Source organism: Panicum virgatum, chromosome 1K, assembly GCF_016808335.1.
Source record: "Panicum virgatum strain AP13 chromosome 1K, P.virgatum_v5, whole genome shotgun sequence".
NCBI classification, from domain to species: domain Eukaryota; kingdom Viridiplantae; phylum Streptophyta; class Magnoliopsida; order Poales; family Poaceae; genus Panicum; species Panicum virgatum.
Window position 1 is genome coordinate 30,533,991 of NC_053136.1, and position 18,113 is coordinate 30,552,103.

The following is an 18,113-nucleotide window of genomic DNA, read 5'->3' on the forward strand; positions in this document are numbered from 1 at the left end:
TTACAATGCAACATGACAATTAACCAAATAAATGTTAGAGAAGATCCAAGTTCACATTCATATATAACCATAACCATCCTGGATCACATTACAGACCATAGACCGAATTTGCATACAAATTCACATTACAAGTTGAGAAGTTCACATCCACACATAACCACAACAATTCATATGACATCATTACATATCACAATCACATACTCAATCTTTGTTTACTCCTTGTGCTCATTGCAGGACTAGCAGGATCAACTATTTTGCTCCTTGTGGTCATTGCTGATTTGCTGGACTATCAAAGGGCGGCTGCTTAGTTTTTGTAATCTTTTTCTGCAACAACGTTCTTCTTTCTTTTGCCCTTCCTATTCTTATCTCCTTCAACATTTGATCGGCTGTAGGCTGATTTGAGCCACTCGTTGACCTACATATGTATATGATCAATTATTTGAAGAACAAATGAAACCACTGATCATGCAATAAAAATTCAGATTTAATAGACCTACCTTTTTGAGGCTGCAGACTTAGAGTTTCCATGATTTCCCTTCTTTTTACTAGAATTGTCCAATCTTTGGCTATGGAGAAAATATTAAAATTAGTATATCCGAATAAAAATTCAGCATGAAGTTGTAGCAAAAGTAGAGGTACCTTTTGGAAGCTTCAAAACAAGAGTCGATATGTTTTATCTTTGTACTAGTAGTACTCTCCAAGGTTTGACTACAAGTGAGAAGGACGATGAGACACCATTATTGCAAAATAAATTCCAAAAATTTAAGAGTTCAACAAACCTTGGTGGTGGATAGTACATATAGAAGCCGGTGGACCTTCATCCTCCCATGGCACAATGGAACTTTGATTGGCAGTGCTTGTACCTTTTCTCTTCTTTATGGTGGTCCTCTACATAAGCAATTTAAGTAAACTTTAGTCGATTATGCAATTGTAATATACATGTAAGTAAGCTAGAATATAGACATGTACCTCACAACTTTCATTGCTTCTATGTCCTCTTTACTACCCTTCTTGCATTTGTGCCCATGGTGGCCATATTCCTTACATATATGAGGCTGATGTTGCTCTTTCTTCCTTTTATTATCATTACCACCTTTATGCCTCTCTGTTTTGGACCTACCAGCTACAACCTTTATTGGTGGCGGATGCATAAAAAATCCATATAATTTGACTTATCCGAATCAACAACCATCTCAAAGTTCCAACATTTCACATTCTTTCTAATCTTTTTGCAGTTGCTAATCAATTTTATGTCAAGCAAAAAATTAGTTTATGACATCATGTCGGTATAGATCACCAAGAACGTCATGAATGAGAGCTACATCTACAGTTCGAATAATCTGGTATTGAATGCTAGAAAATGTTCAACTCACTCTATAGAACCTTTTGTCAAATGGCTACCGGACACCATGACTACGCTGTCGTGCTCTGACGCTCCCCTTCGTAGGCTTCCTAGCCATGCCGTTCTTCCTCTGGGCACCTCAGGGGGCTGCCCACCCGTGCCGTCCTCCGGCCTGCTCACCCGTGCCACCGGGGGCGACTTCTTGCCCGTGCTTGCCTGCGAACGGCCAGGGGATGTGCGCCCATGCCGGCCAGGCCATGCATCCCACTCGACTCCCTAGGGGCCTCACCCGCACCACTAGTGCCGGTCATGGGCTGGCCACCAGCGTTGTCGTGCTGGATCTAGGGTTCACGAGGGAGAGAAGATAGAGGAAGGAGCTCGGTATTTTTTGGACCGGCCGACGGAGAGAAGGGAAGGGGTATTTGGTCTTTTCATGGTGGATCCATCACTACGGGACACAGGGAATTTGCCGTGTGTCAAAAGCACACGGCAAAAGCCGGTTTATACACAGCAAAGTGCCCATGGCATAGATCGGCCAGCAGAGAGCAACTTTGCCGTGAGCTAGATCTCGGGCACACGGCACTCATTTTGCCGTGTGCAATACTCGACACTCTGCAAAGATTTTTGAAAAAAATTAAAAAAAGCACCGAGACAGCACCACCACGTCACCGCCGCTGACACCACCACCACGCCGCCGCCGCCACCACGCCGCCGCCGCTACCACCACCACCACCACCACCAACCCTCCCCTTGACTGCCGCCGCCACCACGCCAGAGCTCCTGCCCTAGATCTGCCATTGCGCCATCACCCGGAGATGGCGGAGGAGGGGCGGGGCTCCCATGCCGCGCGGCGGCACCGGAGGAGGGGCGGGGCCCCGCGCCATGCCGCGCCGCCGGAGGAGGGACCGAGCCCCCGCGCCGCGCCGTGCCGAAGGAGGGGCGGGGCCAGTGCCGCATCGCCGAAGGAGGGCTGGGCCCCGTGCCGTGCCGCGCCGCGCCGCCGGAGCAGGGGCCGAGCCCCGGCGCCGCGCTGCGCCACCGTTGGAGTGGCGGGCCCCAGCGCCACGTCGCCAGAGGAGGGCCGGGCCCCGCTCCGCCGCACTCCCTCATACCCCGCCCTCGCGTCGCCGGTGGAGGGGCAGGGCCCCCGCGCCGCGCTGCATCGGCAGGAGGAGGGTGAGGCCTCGCGCCGCACCATGCCGCCGGAGGAGGGGCGGGGCCAGCGCCGCATCGCCGGAGGATGGCCGGGCCCCGCGCTGCCGCACTCCCTCATGCCCCGCCCTCGCGTCGCCGGAGGAGCTGGGCCCGTGCGCCACGCCACGTCGTGCTGAAGAAGGGGCGCCGCCGGGCACCCGGATCCAGTGAGGGAGAGAGAGATAAGGGAGAGAGATAGGTGAGGGAGAGAGAGGGCGGTGAGCGACCGAGAGATGGGGTTAGGGTTTCACTATTTTATAAAGGGTGATAGGCTTTGCCGAGTGCCAGATCAGGACACTCGGCAAAGATGTGTCCTTGCCTAGTGCTGCCTGTATAGCAATCAGCAAAACGTTTTTTCATTTTTTTTGTTCCTTGCTTTTCTTTTTCTGTTCTTCTAATTTATTTTGATGCACTTTAAAAGTAACTTGTTAAATTCACTCAACAATATGTATTTAATTTTTCTACTCACATTGTTATATTGTTTTATGCAGTTATAACTCAAATTCAATTTATATTAATGAAAATTCTACAATTACACTTAATACATTAAAATTATTAAATAGTTCCAAATAATTACCAAAATTTCACATTAACCAATCTATGTTATCTACTGCCTCTAGAAAACAATTTGTAGTCAAATCACAAGTTGACCGTCACTTTGACTTCAAATCTTATCGAATCCTTCTCAACACTATGATTCTTTCTTTGAGATGCTTCGGTTTATGAACATCGTACATAACAAAATGTGCGAAATCTTCTCAATTTTTTACTATAGCATCTATGCATGATACCATCACATCGTGACAAATCTTATGATTTTCAGACTTCACATGTATTTTTTAAAATTTAAAAACCATTCAGCCACACGTTGGTGACCATGTTTCCCGAACAAGATGTTTAAAATTCCTTTTCATTTCACAAGTATGGCCTCAAACTAAGGTGAATAACATCAATATCATTTTTCTACTCATTTTGTTCTATTATTCGAATCACTTGAAATTCAAATTTGACTTGATTCAAAAAAATTACTTGAAATGCAATTAATTAATCAAATATAGCAAACAAATAAAAAAATATACTAAATTTAAACATGGATTAACAAATGTTTTATGTGGAGAGTAGTTAATTAACACAACGATGGGACTAATTTACGATAAAATAATTACAAGAATTCGAATGGCTTGAGATGGTAATTAGAATGGGGTGTTTAACACAATTTGGCATCAAACTTATTCCGAAGAACAAATTACTATAATCGCAAGATAAATTTATAAGTTATGACTTGCAATAATTTGAATTACTTGACATGATAAATTAGAATGGGATGTCACCATAATTTAGAGTCATTATGTACTGACTACAGACCAACCGATTACAAGAATGTGAACGCAATTTATGGTAAACTCATCTTTATCTTTAGAGAAATAGGTTTCTCCGAACCAAGCATATCATCAAATTGTTGTAAATCTCCATCATCCTATAGTTACCATCTCGAGCTATTTGAATTTTCGTAAATGTTTCATCTTAAATTTATCTTTTAGTTACTAGCTAGTTATAGTAACTGGTTGCTCAGATTACCATGATGCTAAATTATGAGTATTATGGTAACGCCTCCTAGTCTTTAGCCATTCGAATTCTCGTAACTATTTCTTGGTAAATTCATCTCGTCAACATAGTAAATGGTTCCTATGGAACAACGTGGAACCTAATTTGTGGTAACTCGACCGTTTTGCATTATCTTCTAGTTACTAGCTAGTTATAGTAACTGGTTGCTCAGATTACCATGATGCTGAATTATATTATGGTAACGCCTCCTTGTCTTTAGCCATTTGAATTCTCGTAACTATTTCTTGGTAAATTCATCTCATCAACATAGTAAATGGTTCCTATGAAACAATGTGGAACCTAATTTAATGTGTGTTAACTCGACATAGTACTTTTCATTTTGCACGTAGTCTTTTTTAATTATAAATTCTCGTAACTGTGGTTTTGTACTTGCACGCGCGTATATAGACAAAAATATTTGAACCTAATTCATGGTTCAAATATTCCCGTCAACGTGTGCACTTGCATGCATGCATGCTTAGGCTAATGTTTTCTCGTAACTATGTTGTTCACACACTCACGTATACGCGACTAGAAAATATCGAAAGGCAGAGGCATGATTTGTTTGCTAGTAAATGCAACGCCGATCACGGATGGATGTAAAATACAGATACCCGGCGAATATCTTGGTTGCCTCTCGGCCCAATGCCTTGGGTATTGTGTAGTAAATGGATTGCTGTGACAGCTCGGCTCAAATTAATCAGCGGTAATTAATTGAGGAGTATGCCATCAGCGCTTCAACCGGAGGCGGCCAGATTGGTGTTATGCTGCGGTTGGTTGGCCTGGCTATAGAATAAGCTATTCTATGGCCCGCCACGGAGTATACCATATATATATATATATATATATATATATATATATATATATATATATATATATATATCACTTCTATGACTATAAGATGGTTGATGATTGCCCTGTGGTTGAAAAGGCTCATGAGTTATAGATGTTTCCATGGATCTCGAAATCCTAAAGTGTGCACTGCTGGAGATATTTGTCGCCGACAGTATCACTGCTAGGCTGTCTCTTTCTTGGAGGAATTTGTGGCCGGACTCACATGCTCATGGAAATGAGGGAGGTTCTTGGACCCATGGGATGCAGAAAAGGAATTTCCAATCCCACAAGAACAAAGGCAAAGGAGTAATAGTCTAGTATGGGAGCAGATTTTCTTTATGTTTTTTCTTACCGGGTCATATGAACTGGATCCATAGTGATGGGGAACAGTTTGAATGCGGTTGTTTGTGCTGTTGATATAATCAATATGAAGTTTACTCCAGGAAAGATTGTGCGACTGATGAACAACGTGTAGCATGTCCCCTCAATAAATAAAACTCTTGTTAGCGGACCTCTTCCGCGTAATAATGATTTTAAGTTAGTGTTTGAATTGAACAAATTTGTTATGTCAAACTTTGGATCCAACAGATGGATTGTTTTGCTTGCCATTATCACACTCTTGTAATAAAGTTGTGAATCACCTGGCACTCATGGCATTCATGGCACCGTGAGTTACGGAATTCACAATGCTGGGTATTCTAAGATATTTGAGGGCTTTAGTGATTCAAACTGGATATCCAGATAAAAGGTACAAGTAGATATGTGTTCACAATTGGAGGTGGTGCTGTTTCTGCGATGTCTTGTGAGAGGACCATCTTAACGAGGTCTACTATGGATGTACAACTCACAAATTTTTATAGACACCCCCAACGTAACCAGCTGTTGCAAGCACGACCCTGCTAGTCCTGGAGCCACCCTGCGTCACCTTCTATCGCTCGCGCGCTTGATGACCAGCTCTCAACCCGGCACATAAAGGCACATCACAGGGTCGTCTCTTCCTAACTACTCGGCTAACTCAGCAACAACTCGGATTACGAAATTTAACACAAGCACATGCAAATTTATTTACATACAAAATAAATTTTGTCCATTAGTCTTCCGCTGACCATTTCCCTAGCTTCTACAGTTACAGGTGGAGGTCGGCCGCCATGCGCACCGGCCAGGTAATCGGCCCAAGCAAGGTCCGAGGTATCCGGCGCCATCCCGTCACCCACAGGCTCCAAGTCGGCCTCCGGGTAGTAGAACTTCACAAGTCCTAGGGTGTACTGGGACGCATCCTCGGCGACCCCCCTGGCGAAGACCCCGAGCCGCCCGCGCGCCGCCTCCAGCCGCGCCTCCAGTTCCTCAGCCGCGGCCGTACCTTCCGGCTCAAAGGCGCCGGATGGCGTCCACCTTGCCAGTGAGCTGCCCCAGGGCAGAGACCGCCTCGGTCAGCTGAGTCTCCACACCTGCAAGCAAGGTTCCACTTCAACTCCCCACGAGTTAACTCCAAAAAAAATAGGGTGGTTTCTGAACCATACCTTTGCGTGCCTGGCGCTCCAGGCGGAGTTTGCCTTCCGTGGCATCCTCCCTGGCCTCCGCAGCCTCCCGAGCCTTCTTCAGCTCGGTATTGGCCTTCTCGCAAGCCGTCAGGTCACGCTTCAGGGTGTGGACCTCCTTCTCCATCCCTGAGAGGGTACCGATTAGCCTAAACACAAACGGGTCGGCATAAAGCGTGCCACGTTCCTTACCCCGCTTCTCGTCCGTGAGGGCCTTCTTCGTTTCTGCCCGCTGCTACTCCAGCGGGTGGTTCTGCGCCTCTAGCTCGGCCACCCGGGACTCAAGCTGTTCGAGCCGGCCGTCTGAGGCTGGCACCCCCCATATCCTCTCGGCAGCCCACTGGCTCAAGCCGGCCAGTGCCTAAAAAGAACAAGGCAATCAGCAACAAAGACAGTACAATAGAAAGAACTACAAGATCAAGGGGTACCATCTTACCTCGGCCGACTCCACTGCGCGGCGCGCAGCGGCACGGAGCTCCTCCGCCAGCCGGGCCGACTCGTCCCCCTCGGCCTCCCGCTGCTCTGCGTGGACGACTCCAGGAAGGATAGGGTCCTGACGAGCAGGAAACAACTCCCGGCCCGGGTTCTCCTGCGGCGGACTCGGCGGCGACATGGGCGGCGTCCGCGCCACCTCCATCGGCACGGCCCTCTCGGCGTGCTCCGCCTCCTCCTCCTCACCCAACGCCATCTCCTGGTGAACGCGGGAACACGGCGGGCTCCCCACCGATGGAGGAGATCTAGCCGCCTCGACCCGGCGGGCCTCATCAGCGGACTCCTCCGCCTTTCTCTTCCCGCGAAGTCAATTCTGCTATGTCAAGATACAAATCAAGACTCGAATCAAAACAAAAGGGATCACAACTGCAACTTTACTCACCCTCCACTACGGCGCGCGACAAAGGCCATCTTCAACGGCGCAGCGGGTGGCTGCGACCGGGGCACGAGCAGAAGAGACATGACGCCTCCCATGCGTGTCAGCCCTAGCACTGCCTTCCCCTCCGCGCGGCCGGTGCCAACACCAGCGCCTTCTCCAGACAATTCGGGGGCGTCCTCCACCCCCGGCTCTTCGCTGCCCGACCTCGAGGCGGCAGCGGGCCCCCCTTCGGTAGGGCACCCCTTAGGCCGGCTTTCGAGGCCGAGATCTTCCGAATGGCACGCCTTCGCCGCTTCGGTGCGGACGGAGGAGCAGTGCCCCCTACAACTTCAACGTCCGAGTCGCCCACAACGGACAAGTCGGACGACGCCTCCAGATCTGCCGCCTCGGGCTCCTTCAGATTGGCCGAGGCGGCGGCGTCCTTCCCTGCATCCCCCTCTGGCAGGGGAGCGGGAGACCAGAACTCCAGAACTTTAGCCTGCAAACAAGAAGACATTCCGAGTTGGTTACAACCCAATGGGTGCGCTGCATATCGAAAGCAGGGCAAAAACAAACTCCAAAGGCAAAGACAGAACAACTCGGAACAGAAAAGCAGAACAACACAGAAAGACGAAGAAGTCTTACAGCTCTAGTCGGCCGCTTCAAGCAATGTGCCTTCAGGCACCCTCTATCACCGATCGGCCCCTACATCATGCGGGCGACCTGGTTCGCAGCTTTGTCCCAGGGGACCTTTCGGTTCTGCCCCCGGGTTGGGTCCGGGCAACCCTAGTGCTCAAAGCTGAGGTGCACCCTGTCCCGAATCGGCTGCACCAGCCGCTTACTGAAGGACAGGGCCACCACGGCGCCCGTCAGCCCCTGGGCTGACAAGCCGGCGATCTCGTTGAGAAGGAGATTCACCTGGACCATCTCCTCGGTCGGCGGTTCTTCCCAGCACGCGCGAGACTCTGGTGCGCAGCCGGTGCGGGCAGGCAGGCAAGGAGCCGGGTTTGACACCACGAACCACTCCTTATGCCGCCCCTTGTTACTATCGCGGAGCTCCAGGGCCGGGTACGATCGGCCCTGGCGCAGAGAAAAGGCGGCGCTGCCCACCATGTTGTGACGGGCGGCGGACGGGTACCCCTTCAGGTGGTACAGGGCCCGTCACAAATTGAAGTGCGGGGCGATCCCCAGGAACGCCTCGCACAGGTGAATAAAGATCACGATCTATGCGATGGAGTTCGGCTTGAGATGTGTTACCTCAAGCCCGTAGAAGAAAAGGAGCCCGCGGAAGAAGGCCCCCACGGGCAAGGCGAAGCCCTTGTCGTAGAAGGACCGGAAGACCACCGTATCCGTCCGGTCCTCCGTCGGGAAGTCCTCCCCAAAGCAGCACTTCCACCCCGAGATCTCCTTCTCAGAGAGGAGGCCGCGCTCCAACAAGTCCTGGATATCCTCCTCTCAGAGTGTGCTTGGCGACCACGCCTCCGAGGGTGGCGGCACGTCGACGCCACTCCCCGACGCAGAGGAGGAAGACTTCGGTGACTCGCTGGCCATCCTGGGTGGCGGCGAGCAGATCGGATCTACAGGAATGCGAAGGGGGCGATCGCCGGCGAGGAGGCAAAAAGGCGAGGGCAAGAAGGCAAGGGAACGGGTAGCCCTCCACGGGCCGGGCCCTTCCCCTTTTAAAGATGATCGGATGCGCGTGCAACAGCAACCCCGAAGATCGCGCGGAATTCGAATCGACTTTCCAGAAACTGCCCGAGTCGTACTCGGCAAGGAGCGGGCCCCCAATGGTAACTTTCTGCCCGTTGCAATAAAGACCAATGGTAAAAATACAAACTACTCGGGCGCCGCTACTACTCGGCGTGTCTCCGTTACTCCGCCGGCGACCCTGCTCGGGGGCTGGGCGCCGCTACCACTCGGCGTGTCTCCGTGACTCCACCAGCGACCCTGATCGGGGGCTGGGCGCCGCTACCACTCGGCGTGTCTTCGTGACTCCGCCAGCGACCCTGCTCGAGGGCTGGGTGCTGCTACCACTCGGCGTGTCTCCACGACTTCGCCAGCGACCCTGCTTGGGGGCTGGGCGCCGCTACTACTCGATGTGTCTCCGCGACTCTGCCAGCGACCCTACTCGGGGGTTGGGTGCCGTGACTTCAGAGTCAGGTGGACCCGGTCTGGCGAATAACTGGGGAAATGACAAGGCAGTATGACATATTGGGTGCTCAGGCAACTCGAGAATTCAGGCAAACAAGGCTTCTTTATTGACCCTCGAAAAGCTTCTTCGAAACCTTCCGAGGCTCGGGGGCTGCACCCAACGGGTGCGCCCAGGGGCGCATCCCGTTGAAGACTGAAGGGAGTCAGACATCATCATGAGTCCCAAAGAACTTCGTACAAGTCAACCATCAAGATTCGGCTCAAGCTCTTCAGCACTCGGGGGCTTGGCGGAGGTACATCCGGGTACCTCCCAGCCTAGTAGTTATCTCCTGACTAGGTACCTACTCGGCCAGGACCACTCTGCACGATTACCCGGCAGACAGGCACTCGGTTGGATGTCGGAAGGTTCCTCCGAGGATCAGGATCAAGGCGCGGATATGTATTCCGGATATCTAGGGATCTCAACCGACCTGATTCCATGTAACAACCCGAGTAGATATCTTCCCTTACTTGTAACCCACGGCACCTGGCCTATAAAGGCACCATGAGGGGACCCATAGAACGCATCTCATCTTCATCCATCATTGTCAAGCTCATATAAAACACACAACACAGGACGTAGGGTATTACGCCCCCGAGCGGCCCGAACCTGTCTAAACCCTAGCGCCATCTCACAACCATCCAGTTCTTGGCTCTGGAATCCCCCCTTCACCTACAAATTTACCACCGAGCATACCCCTGGTGGACTTGCCGGATAAGCAATCCGATACATACGACCCCTCAAAAAGGAAATGAAAAAGCGGAGTTCAAGTATACTCAAGATATTAGATTTTATATTTGAAATTTGAGTATATGAACGCCGTACTATTAAGAGGGACTTGGTTCAAGGGTTATGATTTGAAACTACTGCTCAAGAGAACCTAGACAAACAATTGTGAGCCACGAAAACAACTCAAAAATGCAAAACCAGAGTTTTCCCCCTGCCTAACCCGGATACTCCGGATCCCATTGCCCGTAGTGTCTGGGTGACTGTTCCCGGGCTGAAAATCTGGTTTGCCCGGAGTCTCCGGGCTTATTCTCGGAGTTTCCGGGTAACCCTTCGCCCAACGGCTATTTTTTGGGCTGAGGGGTATAAATACCCCCTCACCCCTTCAGCCCACTCTCTCTTGCCACTTTGACGAGCTGAACTCAAACCCAAGCCAAGAAAGAGCTCCCTCACTCCCTCTCCTTCATTCTTAAGTGATTCCTTTGAGGGATTTGAGTGAGAAGCAAGCAAGAGCAAGGATTCGTGCTAGTGAGCCTCATTCCCACCTCTTGAGCACTTGGTTTTGGTCAAACACGCGGATTCAAGTTTGTTACTCTTGGAGCCTTGTGCTCCTAGATGGCTAGGCGTGCTTGTGATTGCTCGACCTCAATTGTGAGCTGCACAAGAAGTTTGTAAGCTTCATTCCTCGCCGAGGAATCCATAGTAAGTGACCTTGGGCTTGAGAGGTGATCACGCCCTTGGGAGAGGAACAAAGGGGTTCTTGAGCACCGTCTCTTGAATCCTTCCTCAACGGAGACGTAGCACCTTCGGGTGTGAACTTCAGGAAACAAATTCTTGTCTCTCTTTTGTTGTATTACTTGTTTTCTTTGTTATTTGCTTGTGAGACTTCATTTCTAGGGTTTGAGCTTGATCTATTCATATACGAGTTTCTAGTGAGATTTGTTTGTTGAATATCAACCTTAAGGAACCCCTGGTACTTGTACTATAGCTCTATCTACTTTTCATACATAGATTCTTGTAGTTTCCTTTCAGCAATTTCATACCCGGAGTCTCTGGGAAAGAGCTCCGGATACTCTGGACCCAAAACCCGGAGTTTCCGGGCTTAGTCTGTGTCTAACTATTTTAAAGTGGTTTTTAGCTGCAGATTGCCTATTCACCCCCTCTAGGCATCTTTAAGGTCCTTTCAATTAGTATCAAAACTTGGCTCTCCATTCAAAGGGATTAACCGTCCGGAGAGGTCAAGATGTCGGGTGATGAAAAGAATCCCAAGAATCCGGATGATGAGTGTCAAAAGGGCAAATCAGGTGTTGAAATGGAAAATGACAACAAAGAAAGGCTATCAAACAAAGAGAAGAAAGGAAGAAATGATAGTGGTGAAGAAGAGAGTGAGGCGGAGACATCCGATGATGAGATGTCTTATGAGAAGTGGAAGGCTTGGAAGAAGAAGAAGAAGGAGCAACGCAAGAAAAAGAAGTGTACCTCATGGATTGTCATTGATTCAAGTGATGACTCCAACACCGATACAAAGAGAAGAGCCTCACGCTCCTCAAACAAGGGCAGCTCATCAAGGTCAAAAGGAAAAGGTGATTATCGAAGAGTTGGTCATGACTACACTTTTCAAATTCCTAGTGAGTACAATGCATCAATACATATGGGCAAGCCACCATACTTTGATGGCACCGGATACAATCAATGGAAGACAAAGATGTTTGGCTACATGAATGCAATCCACAAGGATGTTTGGAAAGTTGTGGAGGTTGGGTGTGAAATAGTAGAAGAAGATGAAACTCCAACACCGGTTCAATCATATGTGCTCCAATGAAATTTTCAAGCATTAAACATGCTTCACACATCCGTGAGTCAAGAAGAGTTTGCCAAGATCGAGGATGCACAAACCGCCAAGGATACTTGGGACACTCTCCAAGTAAACCATCAAGGGTCAAGAAAAGTCCGTGAATCAAGAATCAAGACCTTGGAAGACGAATTGAGTTTATTCTCCATGAAGAAAGATGAGGGTGTCAAAGAGATATACAACCGCATGAAGAAGATCACTGCTGAAAATGTCCTTGAAAGAATTGAAGCTCACCATGATCAATTGAAGAGAGTCAAGATTAACCAAGATCTAGCCGAGCTTCAAGAGCAAGCGGCAAAGAACAATGGATTGGCACTTCAAGCTAAGTCAAAAGGCAAAGAAAAGGCAAACCAATCTTCAAAGAATGAAGGCACTAGTAGTGATGAAGATGACGAGCTTGATGATGAGCAAATGACTTTCTTTATCAAGAACTTCACAAGAGTATTGAAGAAAAGCAACTTTAGAAACTTTGGCAAGAACAAGAAGTATGAACCAAGAAGAAGGTCTAATAGACCATGCTTTGGGTGTAACAAAGTGGGGCATTTCATTGCGGATTGTCCGAAAGAGAAGAAGAAGAACAAAGACACCAAAGAAAGCACATCCAAGAGGGATAGATCAAGATACAAGAAGCAAGCCGGGGAGGCTCATCTTGGTTGAGAATGGGATTCACAAGAATAAAGTAAGTTCGAAAAAGAAGATGTTGCAACCATGGCATTTGTTGACGCTCCTTAGCGCCCCAATTTATGTACCGCAAGCGCACGGATCGTGGTAGCTTTTCCCTTAGAGTACTCCCCCAAGGTTTATCAATCCGTGGATCGACAAAGAACTACCTAAGGTTTTCCATCTAATCTAATGGATCTATCCTAACATGAAGCATGAATTGCACATATAGAGTAAACCTTTAATAGATATGAGTGTTGTGTAAAGGTTGATCTCATCCATGAACATAGGCGTAACCATAGCAAAACCAAAGACATGACTAGACCTATCGTCATCTAGTTGTAGTTCAAGCTAACGAGCAAATAAATCATGCATCTCAATCAATAGCATCCTTAAATCAAAACCTCCAATCCAACCCCTCGGGAACCCCCTACTCAGGCCACGCCCTGTCACGACGCTTCCTTTGGACAAAAGCACCCCGAAGCACGCTAGACGTGTCGAACCCCCTTGGGTAGATCCGGTATGAACTCTTAGCCACCATAGCTATAAGAACACCCAATACAATCTATCTCGAGAATAGATCTAGGAATAAGAGCACCCAAGGCAAGAACGAAATCAAAAAGGAAAGTCATGATCGCTAATAGATTCGGAAGACATGATTATCATTACTCACATAATATATGTGTTTGGATCATCACCGCCGTGTGCACACCATCGATGAATCCAACTAGCTCATGAACTCCGCCATGGCACAACCACGCAGGGAGGCCATGGCGGCTAGGGGCGGCCTAAGCCATCTCCTAGACAACTTCGAAGACTTGCGGCGGCCATCGTCTCCCTCCGGTCTTGGCCCTAGGTTTTCGTCGAGTTCTGGGTGGATGGATGCCCCGAGTTGAATAAGGTGCGAGCTATTTATGAGCCGAGGAAGCCACCGGTCGAAGGCGAGGTCGAACCGCCTCAGAAACGGGCTAGGCCGGCCGGCTCATGGGCCTTGGCCGGCCGGCCTACCCTCTTTCGGGCCCGCCTCGGTCTCATCTTTCGCGTGTAGACTCCTCGCATCTTATAGAGTTTATGTCCTTCACGATTGCACCCCTTTGGACGTCGTTATCTTGGAGATATCTTCGAGGAAAGGATAGGATAGGGAATCCTTCCTTAAATCTTCATTTGCTTTGCTTAATCCCGAAGTATCTTGATCTCATCTTCGTGGGCTTGGTCCTTTGGGCTCTCTTGGAGGATGGATGTGCATGAATGGGCTTCGAATCAACATGGGCTTTGGTCCTTCCTTTGGGCTTTGGCCTTCGTCTTTCTCCGTGTTAGCGCTCTATCACGGGCCTCGTCATTTCATGCTCCAAAATAGGCCAAAAACCTGCAAAAACGAAGTTCCTCCAAAATATATGTGCAAATGTGGAAATGACCAATAATTAGGCCGGGGTTAGGACGGTTAGTGATTTTGATATTAAATTCATGCCATTATCAAGGATAAACAAGGGATAGAATGGGTACTTAAGGAGCACCAACAGCATTCAAGGCATCATTTCATCATCGTGCAAGCTTATTTAAAGAACTCACCGATGATGAAGATCAAGATTCAAACATGTGCTTCATGGCTAAAAATTCTAAGGTAACATCTCCAAGCTCATCCGATGATGAACTAGATAATGAAGTAGAAGCTACTAAACTAGTCAAGAAATATGGAAAAGGAGCCGCAACTAAAATGATGGAATTAATAATGAAACTAGATGATGCGGATGAGACCCTTGAAACACAAGAAGAGTTGCTTAGACTTGAGAGAGAAGAATCCAAGGCTCTTGAAAAGGACCTCGCCAATGAAAGGGAGGAAAACAAGATGCTTGTGGACTCAATCAAAGTCAAGGATGGCACTCTCCTTGAGTTAAAAGGGTCACTCTCTAGTGAAAAAGAAAAAGTGGATGATTTGACTAGGAAATTTTCTTTTGTCAATGACACTAACACTTTCTTAAGGAAGGATAATGAGAAACTTCAAGAAAGCATAACAAGCTTGCAAGCTAATCATACGGCACTTGAAGTTCAAATTAATACTCTTTTAGAAAGTGCTTCTAAGACTAGAGAAATATTTAATTCATCTAGTCCTTCAACAAGTAATGGTTGTGCATGGTGCTATAACATTAATATTCAAACTTGTGCTTCTAACCATGTTGAGATGAATGCAATGAAGAAAGAAATATCTAGACTCACTCAATTGTTGCAAGAAGAAGCTGCATCACATGCTCAAGTCCTAAAGAAAAATCCCTCAATGAGGGTAGGTGAGTTTGAGAAACATACAAAGGGATTTGGGTCAAAATACATGAGCAAGTTTGTGTTTGAAAAAGGTAAGGGACTTGGTAGGAACGGGCAAGATACTCCACATGCCATTCCATTTATCAAGAACAAGAACAAGGCCGCCTTGGGTGCTCAAGGAGGTCTAGTGAACATGACTACTCCCATCCGCAAGACAAATGATGTGGTTCAAGAGAGTAGTCTTGTCAAGTTTGTCAAGAGAGGTACAACAAGTGATGAGGGTGCCAAGATTGTTGCATCCTCATCCAAGGAATATAAGTTCAATGCCTCTAACCCAACCAAGATCAAGGCACAAGAATCATCTCATGTATCCTTTTATGCCAATTATGTTTTGATAAGGAACCACCGTGGTAAAATGGTTTCCAAGTTTGTAGGACACCGTACATGGAACACAAAAGTGAAAAGCCATGTATGGGTGCCCAAAGTGCTTGTGACTAACATTAGAGGACCCAAGTATTATTGGGTACCTAAAAGAAAAGAGTAACTTTGTTTTGTAGGGATACTCCTCCAGTGGCTCAACTTGGGTGATTGATAGTGGTTGCACAAATCATATGACCGGAGAAATGAGTATGTTTGAAACAATAACCGCATCAAGGGGAGATCATTTCATTACCTTTGCGAGAAATCAAAAGGGAAAAGTGCTTGGTACCGGTAACATCAATCTAAACTCAAAGTTCACTCTCTCAAAAGTTATTTTAGTTGAGTCACTTGGTTACAATTTGTTGTCCATCTCACAACTTTGTGATTCGGGCTTCAATTGTTTGTCCACTAATGAGGGTGTGACCGTCATTAGAAGAAGCGATGACTTTGTTGCTTTCAAGGGGGTACTCAAGGGAAAGCTCTATCTTGTGGATTTCTCTCAAGAGAAGGCTCAACTTGACGCTTGCTTGATAGCAAAGTCTAGCTTGGGTTGGTTATGGCATCGCCGACTAGCTCACGTTGGGATGAGAAATCTCAACATGCTTCTAAAGGGGGATCACATCCTTGGACTAACGAATGTTTCTTTTGAGAAAGATCGTGTTTGTAGTGCATGTCAAGCCGGAAAGCAAGTTGGTGTTCCACATCCATCAAAGAGAATCGTCACCACCGTCAAGCCATTTGAACTTCTACATATGGATCTTTTTGGCCCGGTGGCGTACATAAGCATTGGTGGTAACAAATATGGTCTTGTCATTGTTGATGATTATTCTCGTTTCACTTGGATATTCTTTTTGCATGACAAAAGTGTAGTGCAAGAAACTTTCAAGAAGTTTGCAAAAAGAGCTCAAAATGAATTTGAGACCAAGATCAAGAAAGTGAGAAGTGACAATGGCACCGAATTCAAGAACACCAACATAGAAGAATATCTTGATGAAGAGGGAATTGGTCATGAGTTCTCGGTTCCATATACTCCTCAACAAAATAGAATTGTTGAGAGGAAGAATAGAACACTCATTGAAACCGCAAGAACAATGCTTGATGAGTACAAGATCTCGGATCAATTTTGGGCGGAAGCAATCATCACGTCGTGTCATGCCATCAACCACTTATATCTTCACAAGATCTTGAACAAGACGGCATACGAGCTTCTACTTGGTAAAAAACCTAACGTTTCTTACTTTAGAGTTTTTGGAAGTAAGTGCTTCATTCTCAATAAGAACCCCAAGAACTCTAAGTTTGCACCTGAAGTTGATGAAGGTTTTCTTCTTGGTTATGCTTCAAATGCTCATGGCTATCGTGTTTTCAACAAAACCTCCGGGTGTGTTGAAATAGCGTGTGACGTGACATTTGATGAATCTAATGGCTCTCAAGGGGAGCAAGTTGATAATGTTGTAGGAATGGAAAAATCATCAAGTCAAGCCATCAAGAAGTTGGCAATTGGTGAGATAAAGCCTCAAGAACAAGTGGACAACGAGGATGATGATGAGTTGATATTTCGAGGGTCATCCAATCAACATCCGCTGCACAGCCCGGAAACTCCAGATATGAAGCCGGAGACTCCGGACATCATGACCGGAGTATCTGAACTCCAAGCTAGAGTATCTGGGCCACTCAAGCCAAAATGACAACTCAACATCAAGATCAATCTCAAGATGATAAAGAAGCTGAACCAATACAACATCAATCCTCCATTCCACATCCAAGAGTTCATCACATAATTCAGAAGGATCATCCCGTGGACAACTTCCTTGGAAGCATAAGTAAAGGGGTAACCACTCGATCTCGTTTGGCTACTTTTTGTGAACATTACTCGTTTGTTTCTTCCTTGGAACCTCTTAAGGTAGATGAAGCGTTGGGTGATCCGGATTGGGTGATGGCAATGCAAGAAGAGTTGAACAACTTCACTCGGAATGAAGTCTGGTCCATGGTTGAAAGACCCAAGCAAAATATTATAGGAACCAAGTGGGTCTTTCGAAACAAACAAGATGAACATGGCGTGGTTAAAAGAAACAAAGCTAGGTTGGTTGCTCAAGGCTACACACAAATCGAAGGTTTGGATTTTGGTGAGACTTATGCACCCGTAGCTAGGCTTGAGTCAGTTCGTATCTTGCTTGCCTATGCTACTCACCATGATTTCAAACTATATCAAATGGACGTAAAGAGTGCTTTTCTAAATGGACCAATCTCCTAATTGGTATATGCTGAGCAACCACCGGGTTTTGAAGATCCCAAGTTTCTAAACCACGTCTACAAGCTCCATAAGGCGCTCTATGGGCTCAAGCAAGCTCCTAGAGCATGGTATGAATGTCTTAAGGAATTTCTCTTAAGAAAAGACTTTGAAATAGGCAAAACCAATTCTACTCTCTTTACTCGCAAAGTTGATAAACATATCTTTGTGTGCCAAATATATGTCGATGACATTATATTTGGTTCTACTAACAAAACTTGGTGTGATGAGTTTAGTAGGGTTATGACAAAAAGATTTGAGATGGCCATGATGGGTGAGTTGACCTTCTTCCTCGGATTTCAAATCAAACAACTCAAGGATGGCACTTTCATTAGTCAAACCAAGTACATCAAGGATA

At 47.1% G+C, this 18,113-nt stretch overlaps 1 long non-coding RNA gene across 1 annotated transcript; it reads right to left on the bottom strand.

Moving 5' to 3' along the window:
- LOC120654315 lies at positions 1-2,015 on the bottom strand. The gene is made up of 5 exons (XR_005667040.1): positions 970-2,015; positions 780-888; positions 640-708; positions 498-566; positions 1-415 (listed from the first exon to the last, which is right to left on the bottom strand). It is a non-coding gene; the product is annotated as an uncharacterized LOC120654315 (long non-coding RNA).
- Between the last annotated feature and the right edge of the window lie 16,098 nt (positions 2,016-18,113).